This window comes from Mytilus californianus, unplaced genomic scaffold, assembly GCF_021869535.1.
Source record: "Mytilus californianus isolate M0D057914Y unplaced genomic scaffold, xbMytCali1.0.p SCAF_8, whole genome shotgun sequence".
NCBI lineage: Eukaryota > Metazoa > Mollusca > Bivalvia > Mytilida > Mytilidae > Mytilus > Mytilus californianus.
Window position 1 is genome coordinate 56933424 of NW_026262734.1, and position 23258 is coordinate 56956681.

A 23258-nucleotide genomic window follows, 5' to 3' on the forward strand; every position below is an offset into this window, starting at 1 on the left:
CACTCGAAGTATTAAAATTTTGACCTTTGAAACTTCTTTTATGTGAAAGAGTATAATTATCCGATATAACAGCTGCATCTTGTAATGTCTCAACAGTTTTGTCATCTAAATGTGTTTTAAGTCTAAATGAACACATTGTTTGAACTCTTCTAATAACATCAATTGTCTTAGGTTAATAAAATTCTTATCCATTTTCTTTGACGTAAGCCATCTATCAAATAGATCTTCTTTTTCCCTATCAAATTCAACATAGGTTTGTGAATCAAACTTATTATAAGACCTAAATTTCTGTCTATATGCTTCTGGCACTAACTCATAAACTTTCAAAACTTCCTTTTTAACCGTGTCATAATCAGAACTTCTTTCTGATGAAAGTGCTGAGTAAATTTCAGCGGCTTTGCCTTCAAAAACACTTTGCAGCATCGTAGTCCAATAAGGCTTTGGCCATTTCAAATTTTGAGCAATTTTCTCAAACTGTGGAAAATATTTATCGACTGTTTTTTCACAAAATCTGGGAACCAAACGCATATTTTTTGCTGCATCAACATGTTCTGATTTCGACTGGACTTTAGTGTTGCTTTCTTCTTTGACCATTTCAATTTTCATTTTCTCCATCTCTAACCTTTCCCTCATTTCAAGTTCTGCCTGTTTTAATTTAAATTCATCTTCTTTTTCTTTTATCTTCTCCATCTCTAACCTTTCCTTCATTTCAAGATCTGCCTGTTTTTCTTCTTTTTCTTTTTCCAATTGTTTTATTTTAATTTCGTTTTCCAATTGTTTTAATTTAAATTCATGTTCTAATTCAAGCTGTTTTAATTTGGTAGCATCAACATTCTCGACCTTAAGTTCAAGAGCCTCTTCACCTAAAATTTCTGTGTCAACTAATTTGTCTATTACCAAATTTTTATAATTTGTTTTCTCATAGATACTCTAAAGTCTAATTTCAGATGTTTAGCAAGCAAAACTAATTCCTCTTTCTTTAAGTTATCAAACCCTTCCAGGTCTGGCGTTTTCAAAAAATTTACCGGCATCAAATGCCATTTTGTAGAATTTTGTTGGCTAATTCTAATAAAAATACTGAAAATTTTTTAGTAAGATATTAACGTTATCCCGGACACGAGCCCCCAATTTCTGTTACGCCAGAAAATCCCTTTTTGATTGTAGCCAACAAAAGACACAAGTCAATAATGAAATTTAACAAGTTTTATTATACACAAGTTTACAAGAAGTATTACACAAAAAGAAATGTCAACTTAACTGTCAAAATATATGTCTGATCTTTTGTCTTTTCTTTATCCGGAAATCTTCTCGGGAATCCACGCAGAATATTACGTCCAATAGGTCACAATCTAGTATGATGTTGTTAGTAAATAAAAATGTCAATCCAACTGCTGAGAATATTAATGTCTATCGATGTCTATATCTATGTCTAACTTTAGGGTCTGCATACTTATATATATACTCAAACGAAAACTTCTAGATAACGTTAGATGTTTAAATTACGCATCTTTTGTTATGATCATTCTGGAAACGTTATGTAAGTGAAATAGAAAGTTCTAATCATTCCATGAGTATCAATGATTGTTCCAGTTATTTCTAAACTGCATAGTTGTAAACTAACGGGTTCAAACAGAATGATTTGTAAGAGAGAGTTTGCAAACCATGCAATGTTCTTGAAAACGAGGAACATTTCCTCTTGGAGTGTAGAATAAATAATAAATTAAGATTGCAACTGTTTAAAATATTAAAATGGGAAGACGAATTTATGTCACTTCCAAAAGACCAAAAAGTTATTAAAATATTAAACCCTATATCTACAGAACAGGTGAAACTAATCGGCTATTTTTGAAAACAGTCATTAGAACTGAGGACAGAAGCTACCTGTGCGAATTTCAAACGCGCGATTTAACGCCAGTACTTAAAACCTTCCATCCTTTATGGGTGGATTTTACATAGATAAATAAAATCGTATAATATAAGCAAAATGAGGATGTTAAATTTGATGTATGCCTTTTTGTGCTTCTTCGTTACATTTGTTTGTTTTTATAGTGATTAAGATGATAACACAATGTTGACTGCTGTACCTCTATGTTTGACATTTTTAACCTATTGTGTCCGTTTGTTTTGTTCACGCATCGTTGTCAATATAATGGAATTTGATGCGACTGTCATACAAGTGAGAGGTTTAGCTTGCTATAAAACCAGGTTCAATCCACCATTTTCTACATAAGAAAATGCCTGTACCAAGTCAGAAATATGACAGTTGTTATCCATTCGTTTGATGTGTTTGTTTTTTTTGATTTTGCCATTTGATTGGGGACTTTCCTTTTTGAATTTTCCTCGGAGTTCAGTATTTTTTGTGATTTTACCTTTTTCATGTTGTTTATATATATACATCCTATTTTGACTCCTCAAAATTCAAGAGTCTATCCTAAATTGAGGTAAATTGTATGGCTTTCCAAATACCGTTTCGATTCCTAACATCACTGAAGAGACATTATTTGTCGAAATCCGGATATGGTGTACAAAAACCTTTGCGCCTTTTGTTTGCGGTATATCATCTTTTCCGCAAGTTTATTGTTTTCTGTTTAGTATTAAATTTAAAATTAAGATCCATTTATTACATCGGTGATCCGTTTATTTGGCAATCGCCAATGGCAGTCAGCAGGGTTTAAGAACATTTGTTGTTCGACCTGTTAGTCAAATGCGTTTTGTTAAAATATACTTTTTCACTTTTTTGGTCTTTTGGAAAATGTTGTTTGTGCTGTATTTAGACCCCTCTAACAAGAAATTTGTTTTGCATGCACACGTATAAAAATTGCGGTTTTTATCCAACGCAATCATTGGTTTGAACGTTGTTTTCAATTTAGACTTGTTTATATTTTTTCGTTTGGGCTTGTATTATATTTGCCTTTGGGTTTATATGATCCGTTCATCCTATTTTGACTCCTCAAAATTCAAGAGTCTATCCTAAATTGAGGTAAATTGTATGGCTTTCCAAATACCGTTTCGATTCCTAACATCACTGAAGAGACATTATTTGTCGAAATCCGGATATGGTGTACAAAAACCTTTGCGCCTTTTGTTTGCGGTATATCATCTTTTCCGCAAGTTTATTGTTTTCTGTTTAGTATTAAATTTAAAATTAAGATCCATTTATTACATCGGTGATCCGTTTATTTGGCAATCGCCAATGGCAGTCAGCAGGGTTTAAGAACATTTGTTGTTCGACCTGTTAGTCAAATGTGTTTTGTTAAAATATACTTTTTCACTTTTTTGGTCTTTTGGAAAATGTTGTTTGTGCTGTATTTAGACCCCTCTAACAAGAAATTTGTTTTGCATGCACACGTATAAAAATTGCGGTTTTTATCCAACGCAATCATAGGTTTGAACGTTGTTTTCAATTTAGACTTGTTTATATATATATATATATATATATATATTTCTTGACTGCATTAATGATTAATAATTCATGTTCAATTTATATTGCATTGATATATATATATATATATATATATGTATGTTTTTGTCACAAACATGTTTCATTTGTTTATATGACAATAAAGATTATTAGTATTATTATATAAGGAAGAAATATTGACATTGTTTATTGATATGAATGAAAAGTTTAGTCTGTACTCTTATATTTACACATTTTATAAAAATGATCCTTCCAGAAGTACCATATTGTATACTGATATCCGACAACAGTACACACTCTCCAACAGAAAGATGAAGTATTATAAGCAATCAATGTGTTGGTATCTGTATTTTTTTAATGTATCTCATTTTAGGAAAAACAAACATACTGATGAACCAACAGAACACATATTCAATGATGGTGTACGATTTCAATTAAATATTAGCACTCTTAATCATTAGCGAACACAACATTAAAGTATCTATGCTCACATATATATATATATATTAACAAATAACAAACAACTAAAACTTAGGTACCTAAAAGTAAAAATGTTCAATACTAGTACCTTTTTATCATACGAAGAAATACTGAGAGTCTTACGTTCTTCCTCCTATTCAGTTCTTCACATATGCCTCAAATTTGACTACAGCGGTCATCTCAGTACCAGAATCTACGACACATGAGACGATTTCAATTTTAAAATTATGAATTTTCTTCACCTTATCAGCAATATACCAATTGCACCCGAGTATGGAGTATATGTTTTTAAGCTTATATGAAATTCAAGAGATTGAAGCTGCTACTAAGACTTTGTAAAACGAAATGGGTGAGTCAAAACAATAATGAGCCAATAGTTTGTCAAAGAACATATCGTCTTTTTTTCTCTTAAAAAGTTCATCTGAAAGTACTTAGACCTGATAGATATTTATTCAAAGTCTACTCTACAAATAATACACAATGGTCTTGAGTTTAGATTGTACATGTAGTTGCTGAAGTTGTGTATCTCTTTATTTGTTTTTTTTTAAATTTTCCCTGTATTTGTTGGTATTTGTGCTTTTATGTATCATGACTGTTGACCTTACCCGGTATTTACGCATCCAACTATCAGGTTTTTGGCTTTGGCCGTTCCGGGTGCAATGTTGATTTCATTTTGTTTACCACATATGTTTTTTTTTCTGAATTTGTACTTTTTTAGAAAGTGTTTACTATATGATGAATGTACTTTCAACTACAAAATCGTTTATGTTGACGTCTTTGTCAGATTTACTGTCAATTAGAATAACTTTTTGTTAGCATTTTTATTTGCTTTATTTGTATGTTTGTTTGTATGTCTGCGGTAAATGTTTACGCAGTTCTGGCTGCTGGATTTCAATTATTTTCACATTAAGCTATAATGTCTGTTTGAATAGCTTCCCAATTTTGTCAATATAATGGAACTAGAAGCAAATATCATACAAGTGGGAGGTTAAGTTATAAAACCAGATTTAACCCAACGTTTTCTTCGCAAAAATGCCTTTACCATGTCATAAAAATGACAGTTGGTTTCCATTCGTCCGTTGACAGATAAAGTCTGACGTTTGATTTTATCAGGTTTAAGAATTTCAGTTTTTGAATTTCCCTTGGAGTTAGGTATTTTTGTGAATATTTTGTACTCAACACGAACAAACAAGGATGAGCACGATTACTGTCAATAATAATCGATTACATGAAGGATTTTTGTGAAATCTATTAATAATCGATAACACTGATTTGTGTGTGAACTTTATCAAATGTAATTACGTTTCTTGTCGATTACTGTCAATTACATGCTTAAAAATCTAAAACAAAAACTAAAGAAAGCTAACTACAATCATACTGGTCAATGAGTTTGTTAGTGGAAATTAATAAATTTACACAAGCACTGTTTTTAAATGCCCTGTTTGAAACAGGTGTTGTCTAGACAGATAGTGGGACATATTATGCAAACAGTTGACTGTGAAAATCGTGATAAAAGCATGACATTTGTTATAAAGGTTAACCTAATGTTAATTTAAAAAAATAATAGCTGCTGGCCATATTCTTTTTTCATTTTTTCAAGATGACCACCGCTCATTTTGCAAATGGCGTCAGTTCAAATTGGCTACATTTCGTAAATCCTTTGAAAGCTGTGTTGTAGGTATAATGCAATGTAAATTTTGATAAAAAAAAGGAACTTACAGTTCCTAAAGTACGATGAGACAATACCATCATGAAGATAAAATGTACATTCCGGTTCAAAGATGGGGGTCGAAACGGCAAAAATGTCATTTTTTATCATTTCCAGCAACTTAAAAAGAGATATCACTTACTTTGTCCAGTTCAAATGCCTAATTTGGTTAGAAAGACAGGTTGCTTTATCTAATATTTATCTAACTGACAGTTACATGTTCATAAACCCGTATACGGAAGGCCAGAACAGTAGCATTAACAGTTTCCCACACAGTTGGATTTCTTACATCCGCATTTCAAAAGTTCCTGGCACGAAGATGTGACGACAGGCAATACAGTCCATTTTGGTTCCCAACTGTCTTTTTCGTTCATCCAACCCCAATACAATACAATACAATACAATTTATTTACAACTTAGGCACACGTATGGTGCTACAAGAGGATAACAATTATACATTAACAATTACATATATACTTATACATTTACAAGCAAGACACACAATAAATAAATAAGTGATATCATACAATAAAACTGAAATATACCATATTTGCTTGATTGAGTGTTCATGACTTGGTACCTGTTTAATGCATATATCCGTTTGAGCCCAAACATGTCTGCCTTGATATGCTGCTCTGTGTTCCAGAAGTTCACCCCTGGTAGTTAGAATGGAATGATAAGGCTGCTGCTTCCTGGCAAAGAATTCAAAGCGTGCCTCGTTAACAGCATATTTCGTTGTTGTTCTGTCATGCATGATGCAAATAATTGCTTTTATGATGTCTATGTCTGTGTCTTCAATAGAGTTTGGTCTCATACTCAAGCGGGTAAAAACGTCCGCTAGATCTGGAAATACTTCCGATGTCTGCCAATCTAAGTTCTTCCCTTGTCCAAGAAATGCCGACAAAGTGTCACATCAACTGAATACATGGAAAACAGGAAGAGCAGATACACGAGGACCTAACGAATTAGATATTAGAATCACGTACAGAAAGTCTGTATTCTTTCCAAAACCTATCCACAATTTCTCCACACCTAGTCTTTCGAATGCTGAAATTTCTAAAACTACTTCATCCGTGTAAGTACTACTTAAGATTACTTCTTTACAACCATTTACAACACCATGATTGCAGAGACAAACATTCATGTATCTGCTTCTTTGTGATTACAAGGGGACAGCTGAAATTATCCATATCGAAATTGCAAAGAACATTTTAACCTGGAGCAACATAAACATTTTTATCAGTCATTAAAGAAGCAATGCTGTCGGCGAGAAACTTGAACAATTCCGTTTTGTTGTTATCTTCCTGAAGAAAACTACTCCAAACCCTTGGCGTTCTACCAGAACCAACAACTTTCCGTCTAGCACCAGCATCTCGCTTTCTTCTCGTCCCGGCCTTTAAACTATTCTTTGGGTAAACGTCAAATATAATGTCTACTCTTAAATACTTATTTGTGCAAGATTTTGTGTAAGGCAGTATGACATCATTCGCATAATCATCAAATGTTTTGCCCCACGTGGTGGCCTTGAATTCACCATTGCCACCCCATCAACGATAAAGGGATCAGAATGCAGATAAGTTGATAGCAAATCGCAAAATGATTAAAGTATATCCATTAGCTTGGATTTGATACTACTGTTTAAAGTGCTATCCTGAGACAAAGGCGATGGAGCAGTTGGATTTTCATGGCTAAAGAAATCTTTCACACTGTCTACTTTCACATGACATGAAAAATATAGAAAAGAGATTACGATCACGTGTCAGGTTCTTTAGCTTTATTTTTCACGAAAACGTTTCTGGTTTCGTTTTTCGGCTAAATAATGGGAAGTTGTTCGTTTTTATCGGGTCATAAAAAGCTTCGTTTTACAATTGTTTCTAAAAGTCTTTTTATTGTTTGGATCCAATATTTTGGAGTTACATATCTTACCTTCTTCCGAATCAACAATTTCCTCAGTGTCAAGTTTGTACAAATCATATGAATCAATTAAAAATGGATTTCCAAACTCATTCATCAATTAAGAAAGCCTTTGAATCTTTTTCGAAGAAAGCCTTTTGTGTGATGTCGTAGAGTCTTCATGGTGCATCTGTTGTAAAATGGCTCAAACCACTATATCTTTCAAATTTCTACTAGTCTACTGACTTCTGGTCCAGCTACCATCAATCGTCTCAAAGCTGAGTGATCTTCGGTTAAACCTATATCACAATTATCGCCATCCTTCACGATTGCAGTATTCTGTTCATGTGCCTGATCAATTGCAATATTAAAAAACAACTTGTTGGTTTAAGGTACAGTGCTTTCAATTCCGGAACCGTCGTCTAATGGTTTAGGTAAGCTGTTCATTTCTTGAAACTTTGGGATGTTTGTAGCCAACATTTTATACCCTTGGCAGTTGATGTAAACGTTTCAACGGTGTCTTACTGACACAAACAATACTTTGACTAGTCATTTTCCCAACCATCGGTTGAGACAGATGACAGACGAATTCTTTTCGCCATTGTGAACAATAACAACAAAAATAACAAAACAGAAATCAAATTAAACCTTTTCTAAACGTCACTATAGAAGTATTGGGGAAAATACTGTTAACAGGCCGAGGGATTATCCTTTTACCACCCACCTAAAAACTGCACTTCATTGTCCGGATTCGATTGGGTTCGTTGATAATGTACCTACACCCAGCCTGATCGTTCATCCATTGCCATTTAACTCCCATACAATCTGTACACTATCCGGAGGATTAATGTCCATTCCTCCTTGGCTCGGCTATTCCGCGTTAGCACATCCTGTCGATGCAGGCACCACTGTATGGCTGTGGTAGAGTGAAATTTAGTATATTTTTGGTAATTGTAAATTTATATATATTGATTAAATTTATTGGATTAAAATGATTTTCATACTATTGATATTATTAGTTACAAATTGAATGGTATTTAATTTGTTCAGTCTGAATACTGTTATACTGACCAGTTTACTTGTTTGTCTATGTTACCTTGATTTCTATATTTAGAATCTTAATTAAGGCTATATTTCTATATGGATAGTGATTTTGGTCACATGTTCTTTTTGGAGGGAAACTTCTATTGTTCTGGACACTCTTATTTCAACTGTCTTACTGACCAGTTATATTCCACAATTCTGGAGTTTGTAAATTTGCTTGATTATAATATATTGCTGAATCTTTGGGAATCTTAATTACTACTTTACAGGTCAGTTGTATATACTTTTCTCACATTATTTTAATAGTCCTAGAGTTTTTAACAGAGTATGCAAGATTTGGTTAGATTGATTGATTGAATGAAGAAATGAATCTGTAGTGTGATTCTGACCTTTATGAATGATAAATACAATTAATTAACCATAAAATGCTTTAAATCATTAAAGATTGATAAATTATTAAAATATTAAATAATCTTAAATAATAGATTATAATAGAGCATTGGAGTGAAATGATATTAAATAGAAAGAAAGAGTTTTCTTCTGTATAAGTAAGAAGTAAATAAATGGTTAAATATTCATTTTAAATCTTTATTATGTTTTAGTATCTAAGGGAACAGATTTTCTTATTTTTGGTATGTGTTCATATTATGAAGTCATATTGTAGACATAAAACACATTAGTTATAAATTCATATTTATCTTCAGGTTATTATTTGATGTAGCCAAACATGATGTTAGTCTTGTGACCTTCAAATTAGCACTTGAGGTAAGCAAAGAGTTGTATTATGTTGTTTTATAATTTAGTTAATAATTTGCTTATTTTTGCTTACTTTACTTTGCTTAGTTGCGACATGTAGATATTTTAATGCTTTGCTGTTTTGCTTCATTTATTTATATTTATGAATTCATGTAGAGTATATTATTTACATGGTAACAGAATATTTATCGCAGTTAAGTTTATGAGATACATAAACTAATACATGTAAGACACAAGTTTAAGTTGAGTCTTTGAGACAGAAAATATAGATGTAAAAGAGAATGACAATATTAGTTTACTTAGAATGTTATACAGTGCAATGTACTTGTTCATAAACATGTCAGAGTTATCTTTCTTTGCACTAGTAATTATAGTATTTTATAATTGTGTTTTGTAGGGTCTTTATATGAGACTACTGTTATTTTGTTGAAGTCCTAAGACCATTAATAAAGAATCCTTACAATATTTACAACCGAGTGCTGTTATAATGATGCCTATTTCCACCCGGTTTCATGGCTTTAACTAAGGGGAAAACCATAAAGTATTTTGAAGACTTTAAAATAAAAGCTGAGAATGGACCCCATATAGTGTTTATAATTGGCAGCGATTCACACCATTGTCACGCTCTTTATCAATAAAAATATTTTGCGAATAGGCGAAATTGTTAAACGTATGTGTAGCATAACCTTGATCATGTTATACAATCAATTCATAATATCATTTAAAATCCAAAAACACTGAGTATATAGTTAATAGTGTAAAGGTTTTTGTGTGAATTTTGTATCATTTTCGTGCATGCGCAAACCCTGAACATGTACACTATGCATTTATAGTTTTAAAGAAAAAGTAAGTATTTTGAACTAAATTCGAAACAACAGTCATTCAAAAGAGAACTGTTGGTAATATTTATCAACACAAAAAAAGTGTTTGTCTCTATTCTCTTTATAATTAGTAGGTTATTCATATTTTATGAGCAAGAACCATTCTGAGCTACAAAAAGTTGATTTATTAACAAACAAAAATGTCCAATTAAAAGGATAAAACAATGACACTCTCTATTATTGTGATACCTGTTCTCTTATATTCATAACATTTAATTAAAAATATTCCATTCGCGTTATCAAGTGTAATTCAATCTATTAAAGGCACATGCTTTCCATTACAAAAAAACATATCGCCTCTTTATCAAAACAACAAAAGTTAAAGTCTCTGTACTAGAAACATTTTTTGAAGAACAACCCATCTTAAAATACGAGAAGGACTCATTTTCATTAACAGTACATGATTTTAATTAAAAACAAAAATAATCATTATAATAAAACCCTTTTACAAGCAAATAATTGTACGTATATGATACTTGTATATATGATAAAGGGACGCTTATCCTGTCGACGCACAGTTGTGCTCTTTTTGGAGTTCATACGATTCCCTCAGTTTTTGTTTGTTACCTTGATTTGTCTCTTCTTTGTCGATTTGCGACATTTGAACATCGGTAACTTACTGTTGCCTTAATAAAAATTTCTTGATCAATGCGAGCAAAACGTTCAGCACCCGGGCTATTATCACATTTGACGAAATATAATTATTCTAAGGTACAAAGAGTATTGATTTCCAATGACAGTACATGCTTGAATATTGACAACATACATTGATGAAGACAAAAATTCTAATCGTGTCTTTATCCTGCAACAGGCCAAGAAATGCTTTAAGTCGCGGAACTCCAACAAGTACAGAAAAAGTAAAGAAGACATGATTGTAACAGGATGCTGTAACGAACTCTCGCAAACTTGGTCCCCATAAATATATACCCCTGGGGACTCATCATATATATCATTAAATTCATTTTGACATATAAACAAGATAATATATAATGGTTTGGAGGTGGCATCTCAACCATTGAAAAGATATTTAAACATTTTGAAATGAAAGGGGATAGGGATTACCGCTAGGGAATCACGCTATATACAATCCAATTTATCTTGATATGACAGAAAATATTTGGTTTAGGGATGGGGACTTCAACTGCATACAATACATTTGAACATTAACAAAAAGGAAGGGAGTGGGGATAACCTCTTGAAACATATTCTTCGTACAACAAACAGGAAGGTATGTAGTTTAGCTGTGGGCATCTTGATCATTTCAAGATATCTTAATATTCTCAAATGGTATGGTTAGTGGATGACCACTGGGGAACTATCTTATCGTTTATTCAATTCATCTTCACATGTCAAACAAAACAATATCTGGTTTAAATTATAAAGAAACTAAGGTTATAACTCCCGCAGGCAAAGTTGACCTGAGAATGATTTGCCTAGTTTTGTAGGTCCTTTTTGGTCAAATATCTCTTCAACTGGTTTGGTTCTCATTCATTATTGGCTTTTAGATATTCGGCTTTTAGCGTTCCTGATGAAGTTAAATCAATGAAAAGCGCTTCGGACGCATACAATTTATATATGTTGTTTTCATTTATTTAGGAATGGGATCTTAACCATGTTCAAGATATTTCAGTATTCTAAAATGTCAGGGAATGGGGATGACACTCGAGGATATTTTCCAATTATTAGATTCTCCATATCTTTTACGGTTTTGTGTTATTCGGGAAAAAAGTGTTCAAATATCAAGATAATAAGTGACATTGATCTTTTGATCTTTAGGTAGACCATATGTCTCATGATCATTACTGACGAACCGTTGTGTTAATCATGTACTATAATCGAGTTATCGAGTTATAAAAATTTGAAAATACAAATACAAATATTTCAACAAGGTTCTATAGTTAACATAACTTTTCCTTTTGCTTTTCAAAGTGCCGTTTCCTAGAACCCCATCCCAAAAAATCCCTGAATGCATTTCTTAACATATGAGTCTAAGATATTGTAGAACACTCTTGATTTATGGACTCTGGAAACTGCAACGGACGAGGTCATAAAGTAGCACAAGTGATAGCAGAACACTACTCGGATCTGAAAAATACTGGTTCTTGTCATCCGTTACGTCGATTTACGAATTGGGGTACATTGTATGTTCTTTCTATTTGTTTTAATGTGTTATATTTTGAAAATATTAGAGGTCAATGAATTATGAGATGATCTCTTTGAATGTATATAGTACTATCGATATGTATAGAAAACAGTTAAGATAATATAAGTAGACACATATTTGCTCCTCATCACGGTGCAAAACTATACAGTTCATACAATATTAACACCATCTTGAAATTACTATGTAACACATTTCGGCTCTCATATGTTGCCTTATGATGTAGGAAATATTCTATATGCTAAAACAATTTTAATAAATTGATAGTTTTGAATTGATAAGAATGAAATAACTCTAAAGTTGGAAAGGGAGGATCGTCCCTACCGATAAAAAGGTATACACAGAAATGATGTTGTTATGGGTTACGTTTTTTAAATCTCAAATATATCAATGGGCTGCCATTTCACGGCGATAATATTACAATGAGTAGAAGAGAGGCGAAAGATACCAAAGGACATGCATTCAAACTCAAAATTCGAAAATAAACCGAAATCACCATAGTTACAAAAAAAAAAAACCCAAAAGACAAAAAACAGTACACAAATACAACATAGAAAACTAAATACTGAGCAGCACGAAACCCAGCAAAAACTTGTGGCGATCTCAGGTGATCCCGAAGGATAAGCAGATCCAGCTCCACACGTGACACCCGTCGTGTTACTCCTATAAAATATGTAGATAAGTTATATGAAGTGATTAGGCATCACGCAGTAGCAGATTGGTAGTTGACTCTGATCTAATACTAATACATCGAAAAATTCATAAACCATGCAACGGTCATGTTAATTTTCTAACCTGAAACACAAAGGGTTTCCGCTGTCATTTTGCAAAAAAAAATAATAATTATGGCGATTAAAAATCCTGATTGGCAAAGAATGTGGCGAAAAAATTATAACGGTTCGACTTCGTCCATCTTGTTAATTTTGTGCCAGATTTATCGGACTTTTTCCCCGAATAGACAATACTCGGATTTAACCTTGAGCTCATCACGCGTATCGATTTTGACAGAAAATCAATAATCAGCTGATTGTATTTGATAGCAATCGGCAACAATGGACTAATTAATAAAGATGCTAATGTATTGTTTAATGAAAATGTGGGGTAAAATGGCGTCACATGTCAACTTAAGGATTGTTTTAACAACTTTGACAATGTTTGATAAAATTAATTGTTTTGAAGATGGTACTTCACATCGTTATAGCGGCGCACCTGTTTAAGTTAAAGTTTTACTTCTCAACTTTTACTTTTAACGATCGATGGTCCGGAAAAGATCTGTTGTTCAGAAGAAAGGGTCAAAAGTAAGAAAAATCTCTAATTTATTCCTTGTACTTTAACTAGGCAGGACGTGTCTAACAAACTGATTGATGATTACTGAAGATGAATGTTCCAAGAAGTCAAATTTTACAGTATCGTTAAAACATTACAAGAAATGTTTGTTCTAATTTAGTGTTCATTTATTACAATGTAGGTTATAAAATGGATAATATGTAGAATAAGAAAAGAAACAACAATGCTGCAAACTGGATTTGTTTGTTAGAAAGAAAGATACAAGTCATTAACAAAAATATGTTTATGTTGGTTGGCGAAAACAAATTGAGAGTGGCGTAAAACATATTGTTTTGGCGAAAGAGGTGGCGAAAGAAGAAATTGACCCAGGGGAAATCCTACATTTATAGAAATTAACATGTATATACATATTTATTTCAATTGGACATTAATATTCATCTTCTGTAAAGATGTCAATAAAAACTATTTACTTATCGTTTTACCTAATTGATTTGAATGATTAATGTTATCTAATTGAATAATCGATTGTATGTCTGATAGCTGGGAAATATATAAATAGGTGTGGTATGGATTTTCAAATAGATCAATATATGAATTGGGTATAGTTTAAAAACAAAAGCGGGACGTTTCCTCCGAAAATATTACACAAAAAACAAAAACTGACCTTATTTTGATACTGCGAAGCGCTCCATACCTTTTCCGAATGGTTAAACTCGTATTATTGTGTTATTTCATTATACTGTAGGAGTAGGGACTTAATTGTATTCATCTTGACTATCCTCCCGTACGTTCGCAAAGGTGTATTTATTTTCGTCGCTACTTTTTCAAATACAGAATGAATCAATGATTAGTTAGCAACATGACAGTGATACGTTGTAATTTTTTTGATCTGTCAAACACCTTCTTTTTGTTTGTAGATTTTTTTGGTCACATATTCCTCTATGCATTTTCAACAGAGTGGCGTAATATCAGATCATTAGTTTCCCATGGATGAGTTGTAACGTTTGAGTTGATCTGTCAGACACTATCTTCTGTTTCCAATACTCTGAATTACGAACAAGGGTATGCCTTGCACGACAACAACACCTGCATGTTGGGACAGTTGTAAATGCACTTATATAATAACCAAATATATCTGAAATTACAATCATAAAGGATAAAAGATCGTGTTGTTGTAAGGACAACTCAAAAACTATTAAAACAAATAATAGCTATTGTCATAATACATGTAATATGAGTAAGATTTATTTTTTCTTTAGATGTTCTGATTTGCTTGATTTGTGCAGCATTTTACGTTCCATTTTAATCTTACATACTATTTTGACCAAGTAATACTTCTCTGTGCACTCTCGATATTAAAGTAGATAATCGAATGTAGTGGATATTTCAGCGCTTTAGACGCATATAATCAGTCAGGGGCATTACTTAAACAAGTAACTTTTAAAATTACCTATATAAGTAATGTTGAAAACGAGGCTATTTCAAATATTACTTATATAAGTAACTTTTGTTAATATTATTTTTATAGGTGTCCATGCATATAAATAAGAAGATGTGGTATGAGTGCCAATGCAGTACTGTGTGAGACAACTCTCCGTCCAAGTCACAATGTATAAAAAGAAAACAATTATAGGTCAAAGTACGGCCTTCAACACTGAGCCTTGGCTCACACCGAACATCAAGCTATAAAGGGCCCCAAAATTATTAGTGTAAAATAATTCAAATAGGAAAACCAACGGTCTAATCTATATATATAAAACGAGAAACGAGAAACACTTATGAACCACACCAACAAACGACAACCACTGAACAACAGGCTCAAAATACATATTGTACTAGCGTTAACCAATTTTCACAGTCATCTGGTTATTTTTCCCATGAAATATAAAAACTAATTATCCTGAAACACTAATTGCATTTCTGACGCACTTATCTTTCATATCGACGCTTCTGGGTCAAATATTGGTCTCTTGAGACTATTAAAATATAATTTTCCTTGAAAATCTTGAAGGTAGACAGTTATAAATAGATAGAAACTTGTGATTTGATTAAGGCTTGAAGTTATTTATAATTTGTTACCCAAAACAATTGCATATGTTCCATAAATAATTGTAAGTACTAATTCTTTCAAAAATGTATAAAATAGCTTATTCAAGTAATATTTTTGTCATTATTTTTAAAGTAACCTTTTATCTCTATTCTCCTCTCAAATTTAATAAATTCTTAATTTTATGTAATAAAGTAATGTAAAAATTCATGAAAACTACATTCATTCCATGCTTTTATTAAAATTTAAAATAACTTTATTGAGTAATTTAAAAAAATTTTAAAACAAAAATTACCTATATAAGTAATTAAAAAAAATTAAGTAACGCCCCTGACTCACTGTGCTTAAACGGCTGTGGGTAACTTAAGTTACCCACAGCCCAAGATGGAGCCGCCTGGCTTCGGTAAGAAACTTCTCTCTTATATAATAACAATACAATGAAAACAACACAATTAATTAACAGTAATTAAAAAGTTGTATCAATCTTTTAGGGAAACACTTACACATAAAAGATGATTAAATACTGCAAAATAAACGATCACATTACGATTTTCGAAAACACTTAGGATGTCCGTAACTTGAAAACAACTTATCCGTAACTTTTTTCATTATACCAATAGGGATGTCCGTAACTTTAACGGGATGTCCGTAACTTTAACACGATGCCCGTAACCTGGGACATAATATATATTATAGTATAATAGTCCCAGCTGTAACTTTCAAAGAATCGATATTCGTGGATGTAATTATTAAACATATTATAGAAATTGCATCGAATATATAATCAGAAATAAAGTAGATTTCTAGTATGATATAATTCTTTTGTGAATACCATAATTTCTGGTATTGTACCCAGCTAATAAACTCGATTTTTTTTTTCAATTACATTTGTTAGTTTATCTAGTGACATAGATACCATGTTTATCACTCAATCAGCCAACACAATGGAACTTCAAAATTTAGCATAAGGAAACGAGTTTTGGACGAAAAATCAGGACATGCAGCTGATAAATCTCACCACTTCCCACTGCAGATATCACAAATTTCAGATCAAATCACTCAAGGCTTTAATTTAAACCATACATTAAAAGTGAACATACAGCTATAAAAGACCCCGAAATGACAATGTAAAACAATTCAAACGAGAAAACTAACGGCCTAATGTATGTACAAAAAATGAACGAAAAACAAATATGTAACGCATAAACAAACGACAACCACTGAATTACAGGCTCCTGACTTGGGACAAGCACATACATACAGAATGTGGCGGGGTTAAACATGTTAGCGGGATCCCAACCCTCCCCCTAACCTGGGACAGTGGTGTAACAGAACAACATAAGAACGAACTATAAAAATCAGTTTAAAGAGGCTTAACTCATCAGATGCATGGATAAAAATACAAATACTACAATTACAAGTGGACGTGGCCGGGTACTTGTACATCCAAACAACAAAAAGACACTAAGTTCAGATCTGAGAGTACTCGCAGTTACTGGCAGCTAGTTCAAAGCCCCTAACAACTAATAAAAAAAATCATGCATCTAAGAATAAATTATCAATCCGTACACATCCAACATCCAATGGATTTAGTGTAAAGACGTCATAAAAAGTCAGAGAAAAACATGACCTTGTGCAATGCCAAGATACAGGTATCGACAGATTGTAGATCCATGAATGTGTATATGTATATAACAATAATATTTAGTTTGCTTTTAATTTACTGATAACAAAATCAATATCAGTACCAATAAAAAACATTATTTAATGATCTAATTACAGTGTTGAATTGGTAACCTTTTAGAATAAGTTTATTTAAAGGATCGATAAGTTTACCAGGATCGTTTCTAAATTTCCGGGCACGGTAAACAATATTGCCGTAAAATGAGGATGTGCAATCCCGTTTGAAATAAGTTTTCTACAGGTACAACCAAACTTCAAAACTAAATCTTTATATCTGTGGAAGAATTTAGTAAAGGTTTTTAGTAATTTGTGGTAACGAAACCCCTGGCTTAATAATTTACCAGTAATACATAGATTACGTTCGTTAAAATCAAAAACGTCACAATAGACACGGGCATAGCGAACGAGTTGTGAAATATAAACACCGTAAGATAGTTCCAAAGGAACATCACCATCCAAAAAGGGAAAATTAACAATAGGGAACGAAAAATCGTCCCTTTAGTCGTAAATTTTAGTGTGGCGTTTCTCGTGTAAAACCGAAATATCTAAATCTAGGAAATGACAGTTGTTACCGTTTACATTTTATTTATTTAAAGTAACTTCCTTTGGGTAAATTTCGGCAGTATATTAAGTAAGTTCAGATGTCAATCCTGAGCGGAAATACATAGACGGAGCTGTCCAGACCCCTGAAGAAGATATTTACACATAACACTAGGTATAGTGGAGACCATACAGTGGCGGATCCAGAACTTTTTGTAAGGGGGGGGGGGGGGGGGGGGGCCGCTGACTGACCTAAGGGGGGCCGCTCCAGTCACGCTTCAGTGATTCCCTATATAATCAACCAAATTTTTCCCACGAAAGGGGGGGGGGGCCGGGCCCCCAGGCCCCCCCCCCCTGGATCCGCCTATGCCATACTTTTTTGGCTAACAATTCGGAAATTATTTAAAGGAAAAGGTATCAATTTTGCCCGCGGCTAAAGGGCCAAGGACTCAACAGTGAACAATCTATAAAACAGGAAGAATCTAAGATAAATTTCGCCGTACCATCAGATCTTGTTTTATGTAAACACTCTGCAAAGTATATTTTGGATGCTGCTAACCAGGTTTACTGGATTAATCTATCAACATATTATCCGAAAATCGGGAATAAATTGAAAAAAACAACGGTACATGTGTAAATCTGTAAAACTCGGGTCTGATTTTTTACAGCTATGTTCTCTTTTCTCTTGGTTATTTTGACGCATATCGTAATAGTATAAAACTAGGTAATAAATACGGGATTTGATAGTGTTTATTGTCCTTTAATTGTTGAAATTATCAATCTTACAATTTTGAAAACAAAAGTTACCCACATTTGAAAATAAAGTTACGGACAGTCTGATTAGTTTTGACCATAAAGTTACGGACATCTTATGCATTTTTTAAAGTTGGCCTTGCGCTAAAATGAACTCAAAATTAACAAATTTATGGTAATGGTAAGTGATTTCTTTATTCAAGAATCCTATAAATATTTACATAGTGCATGAAAAACGTCGCAAAAAGTAGATTTTGTATCAATTATATATCAACGAGTTTAGAGACCGCCATCTTGGGCTCTGGGTAACTTAAGTTACCCACAGCCGTTTAACCACAGTGCTGACTGATATTTAATAAAGTGTTATCTTCATTCAATACAGAAATAAGAAAATATAATTATATTATACTTTACTATTTACACACGGAGTCCAAACGACTTCTAGATGCGCTGTTGATATAAAGAAGATATTCAAATATAGTAGATGGTAGATTCTAGAAAAAAAAAATATTAAAAGTACTATAAATACTAACAAAACAATTTTGATTAATCAATTGAGTGATTGTTGTTTGATTCACGACCGGTAGGAAATATTTCATGCAGATTGAGGACGAAAACAAATTAACTTATAAAAAACAAAAGCTAGGTCTTGTAATGGGTGTCTACTTCAAAAAGTTGAATACCACTGGAAAACAATGGTTTGCTGGATAGAGGGCAAATATTTTCCTTTGCAAGAGGCTACCTACAATCTCATAAAAAACGTATTAAAACGGTCCTTTCACGTGCAGAGAGCGTTGCACTCTCTCAACATGAGGCATCGGATTTGTAGCCCCCAATTTTGACCGGACGTAGTTGCATATTTTTACATCCCGGACACCCGAACAGACGCCTCACTTTAGAAAGGGAAGAAAGCCAAGAGTGGCCATATGTCTATTCCCAAGTCACCCTTGGGGTAGAATTTAACGTATTAAAGGACAACCATAAAGGGTCATTGAAAAGTTGTTTAAGGAGTTTGTGAGAATTTCTGCTTCATTAGACGACATTGACATTAATTCTCAGAAAAAGTTTCCTCTATAGATCGGCATAATTGATTTCAAAATTTGGAAATAAAATTTTTTGTTTTAACGATTACAAAGGTATACAGAAGCAGTTGTGTTTTTAAAGCGGACGACGATCAATTTGTATTTTAATATTTTAAGCATTGTTAGTATTTAGTATGATCATGACATCACATTGATCATTACATCAGGTTGACTTTTAACGGGATTTTCTTGTTTAGATCGGAACTGTTTGGATATTGAGAATCGAACTAGATGACCAAAAAAAGGGACCTAACCAGCACTACAAAAGTCTAAAAGTCTGAAAAGACCAGTTTTTGTCTTAATTTGCATGAACTTTTACTCGACATTCTCCAAAAGTATGACTTGTGTCTTAATTTTTCTTGACAAATTCTCATTTATATTAAATTTGTATGAAATTTACTCGACATATTCTCGACATTCTGAATATGGTCTTAAAATTTCTTGACAAATTCTTGACATTTGAATACTGTCTTGAAATTTCTCGACATATTCTCGACATTCTTATTTTTTCTCAGTATGGCTTGACATATTCTGAACATTTTGAATCGTGTGTTAAATTTACTTGACAGTTCTGAGTTTTACAAATCATGAACAATATTCATGATATAACTTTAATCTTTATTTCTCTTTATATGATATACTGTTGTTTCAAGTTACACTTCTTTACAACAAAAATAAAAGTTGGGCATGTAAAATAATTGAAAATTTGGGTATATAAATATTTTTACAAATGCAAATATGGCTATGAAATCTAAAGTATAAAATAATTCAAATGTGGGTGTGTTGATATAAAACAATTTCAATGTGGGTTTTTAAATAATTACAAATTTTGATTCCTAAATCTTATAAATTAAATAATTCAAACCAATCATACTGTAGACATATTTCATTCTACATTCATAATATTCAATGTTGATATGGTAAATAATTATTATACCAAAATGTGGTTTATATAAATAGCAAATTATGATGATATACAAATCATTCATTTAACAGAAGAAAAATTTGTGTAATGTCATCTGTTGGAATATATTAAGTATTACACATGGACAGGATGTTCCCCATAAAATTAAGGTATTCCACACCCCAGAGTACACGCAACTGTCAAATAGAAGTTATTGCTTTACCTGTAATCAGCCATACAACTTATCAGTTGACCGACCATGCCACTACAATTTAAAAAGTTTGTTGATAGATGAAAATGAAAATCATCATTTTGATGAAAAAAAATTGAATTGAAATGGATTTTCTTCATCAAAATTATGAAGTTAATTATTTTAACATAAAAACAAATTGAATAATTCCCAAAGATTAAAAGAAATTTATTATCTACTCCAAGAATAATAAAAAATATGTATTTATAATGGGTCCCATCAATGATTTTATAGAAATCATCTCATCGGTCTTATGAAATGGTTCTCAAACAGACATGCATAATATAGATCTAAACATTTTTTTCTTTTCAGGAAGGAGTTATCACAAATATTTATTTTTGATAAAAAATTATAAATTTCAACACTCAAACATGTCAAATTTGAATAAAAAATGTTTTTGGGTTGTTCTAAAAAATGAATAAGGTTTTTGAATCAAGATGGGAACAAATTCTTTGACCTAAACGAAAGCCCCCCTCTTTTTTTAGCCACACAAACCCAAAAGATGAATTGTGGGGTCCAAAAGAGATACAAGACACCTATTTTAGTAAAGCAAATTTGACTGGCAGTTTTGCGAACGGCAAAAATCTAAATGCTGTTTGTCAATACCTTCGACTTATATTCCAAGTGAAAACAATTACTTAAATGTTTAATAAAAATAAATCAAAATTAAACTACATGGGGGATTATTCACGGTATTCCAACTTAGTTGCACCAAAAGGGTATCTTACTATACCAAATTAATCCTTGATTCTTCAAAGTTTAGTTTAGCCATAATAAAAAGGAGTATTATAACAGCAATAGAATGTCATAAACAGTGCAGAATAAGTCTGTTCACATTTCAGGCGAAATTTATACTGTTGAGATAGTGTCAAGACATATTTAAGACTGTCAAGAATGTGTCGAGAAATATTCAGACATTATTTAGAATGTCAAGAATATGTCGAGACATATTCAGACATTATTAAGAATGTCAAGAATATGTCAAGACAGATCGAGACAAATTTAAGACAGTCAAGAATTGGTCGAGACTAATCCAGACTCTTATCAGATGATACAGGAAGTGTCGAGAAATTTTAAGACAATGTTCATACTGTCAAGACACTTGTCAAGAAAAATCAAGAACCTTATTAGACAAATTCATACTGTGTCAAGAATTTTTAAAAATTATTCAGACAAATTAAGAATGTCGAGTAAAAATTCATGCAAATTCAGACAAAAACTGGTCTTTTCAGACTTTTTGACTTTTGTAGTGCAGAATAGCTAAATCCTGGTAAGGTCAACTTTGCCTGAAGGAATTGGAACTCAAGCTTCTTAACAGTTTCTTTATTCTCCACTGACAATCTGAGAAGGGTATTTTAAGAATAAAGTAAACATCGAAGCTTACTCTTGACCTTATGATACTCTCGGGGACAAACAGGCCACCAGCAGCAAATTTGTTGACCAAGTGATAGAAAACGAAAATATCACTTTATAGATTTCGTGCGACCAAAGAGCGCTTTTATGGATTTACTTTATTATGAAACAAACAACCCTAAAAATAAGCTCGTTATAGATACTAGGATTAATATTCTGTACGCCAGACGCTCTTTTTGTCTACAAAAGACTCATCAGTGATGCTTGAATCAAAAAAGTTAAAGCGGAAAAATAAAGTACGAAGTTAAAGAGCATTAAAGTCCCAAAATTTCGAAAGGTTTTGCCAAATACAGCTAAGGTTATCTATTCCTTCGGGTAGAAAGCCTAAGTATTTCGATATTTGATAGCCCAGCATAATACCTTGATACACGATGAGCTATATAACAAAAAAGGATAAAAAATCCACATTGGGTAAAATTTGCCCAATAGAAAGTATTACCTTCGTGCCTAAATGATTTCGAAATCTATCAGTAGAGAATATAAGAAGGATTCATCAATAATCATGTCACAACCAAGGCACTTATCTGATGAGTCCAGTCCACCACCAGATAGGTAGGTAGGTAGGTAGGTAGGTAAGGTAGATAGGTAGATAGGTAGGTAGGTAGTAGGAAGGTCGATAGGTAGTAGGTTGGTAGGTGGATAGGTAGGTAGGTAGGTAGGTAGGTAGGTAGGTAGGTAGGTGGATAGGTAGGTAGGTAGGTAGGTAGCTTGGTATATTCAAGCTTTTAACCAAATTTTGTACAAGTACCATGTTTGCCGAAATTTTAATAGTGTATACACACTTCTAATGTTTTGTTGATTAATTAGAAAACGACGATAATTTACAAAATTGATCAATAGTGGCTTATATCTTACTAAAGTGGATACTAATCGTTTATGATATCATCTAGCACGTATCCAACTTATTCGCTTTAAATAGAATACCGGTAATAATTTTATAAAAATCAAATAAATA

At 32.4% G+C, this 23258-nt stretch overlaps 1 protein-coding gene across 1 annotated transcript in view; it reads left to right on the forward strand.

The window, feature by feature from the left end:
* Positions 1 to 23258, forward strand: part of LOC127711078 (uncharacterized) — a 1247322-nt gene that overhangs the window by 1190106 nt on the left and 33958 nt on the right. The window lies entirely within an intron of this gene.